This window comes from Schistocerca cancellata, chromosome 1, assembly GCF_023864275.1.
Source record: "Schistocerca cancellata isolate TAMUIC-IGC-003103 chromosome 1, iqSchCanc2.1, whole genome shotgun sequence".
Classification (NCBI taxonomy): domain Eukaryota; kingdom Metazoa; phylum Arthropoda; class Insecta; order Orthoptera; family Acrididae; genus Schistocerca; species Schistocerca cancellata.
The window spans coordinates 1,271,134,542-1,271,136,084 of record NC_064626.1 but is presented as its reverse complement, the minus strand read 5'-3'; the positions used below and the strand labels follow the sequence as shown (position 1 = coordinate 1,271,136,084).

The following is a 1,543-nucleotide window of genomic DNA, read 5'->3' as shown; positions in this document are numbered from 1 at the left end:
TAGAACATTGGCAGTGAAGATGCTGTGACTGGCGCAGCGCCGCGATGCACTACATAATATATGAAGACTTTTACGTGAATCGGTAGATTGACTGCCGCGAGTAATGAGTATAGTGGGCAGGGGCACTGCAAATGTAGTGTGTGGACAGTAAGTTGGAAATGTGGGTCTCACGGGGAGCGTGTCAAAAATAAGTCCCTGCAGTCGCACTTTCCTCTGCCTCCTCGGTGGCTCATTCGGATAGAGCGTCTGCCGTGCAAGCAGGAGATCCTGGGTTCGAGTCCCGGTCGGGGCACACGTTTTCAATTGCCCCCGTTGATATTTATCAACGCCTGTGAGCATTTAACTGTCTGGATTTCTACAGTGTGGGTGGCTTTGTTGTTAATATCCATCTTATCAGTTTCCACTGCGTAGGCAACGAAAACCTCGTAACTCTATTTTGTTAAATTTTGCAGGTGAAGCAAATTTTTTTTAGAAATAATATAAAGTTATACAGAAAGTTGCTGTAAATGTATAGTAGAAGATGCTTTAGTCAAAAGTGCTGTTAACATGAGTGCCCAAAATTGAAATAAGTGAACAAAATACTATAAGAACAAACTTCAAATGATCTAGTGTCTTACTTCGATTTTACGTTAACATTTAATACAGAAATTGTACGGGCAAATACTTTAATCAAAACTGCCATTAATATGAATGCCCAGAAGTGAAATAAAATAAATTATAGTGTTCGCAGAGAACTGCATCTGTCTGTATGGTCATGAACTTTACAGTTAAAAACAAGAAAATAAATTAAAATGAACAGCTGATTATTTCTTTTCTTCCATTAACACGATGTGGAATGTTACTTAAAGCAGATTCTGCTTATAATGTGTATAGAGGTATTGATTTATTTTAACAGTAGAAGGCTTGAACATTTAAGACATAATTATGGTACAGGATTTAAGCTGTGGTAGAATATTTACATTGATATGAATTTAGTTATGAAAGAGGGGGATGGGGGGGGGGGGGCGTTCATTGATGAGGTGGGGGTTGGTTGACTCATTAGCTGTTTTGAACTGGTAAGTCTTCGAAATTCTGAAAGAAAAATTTGCTTCTCAATTCAGTTTCTTGATTTAATAGGTAGCCAGATGCTCTATTTTTATTGATAAAGATTTCAGTTTCTTCATGGTCCGGTATCATATCTTTGTTAGTGTGATGAAGTATTTAGAAGTTCTGTTCTATGCTGTTTGCAGAACGATTGTGCTGGGAAAGATGTTGACAGAGCTGGATTTGTCCAGTATAGAAGCTTGATTTTGTCTACTCATTAACAAACATTGCCAGAGGGGAAAGAATTGCCATTGCAATCGCAGATAACAATCTTAAATGAAATATATTTTTGTGATTTTCTTCGCCCCACAGAATTCTCGATTAAATGTTTATCGAAAGTAAATTGCTTGGAGAATGCACCACCTACGTGTGCCACTTTACTTTGTAATAAAATCTGAAGATATTACACTACGTTCGGAAACATTCTTGTTTTTTGCAAGTGATGGCCAGAAGATCTAAG

The 1,543-nt window shown here is 37.8% G+C and overlaps 1 non-coding gene across 1 annotated transcript; it reads left to right on the top strand.

Moving 5' to 3' along the window:
* The first annotated feature begins 215 nt into the window (after positions 1 to 215).
* On the top strand, positions 216 to 292 carry Trnaa-ugc (transfer RNA alanine (anticodon UGC)). Its single transcript has one exon. It is a non-coding gene; the product is annotated as a tRNA-Ala (tRNA).
* The last annotated feature ends 1,251 nt before the right edge of the window (positions 293 to 1,543 follow it).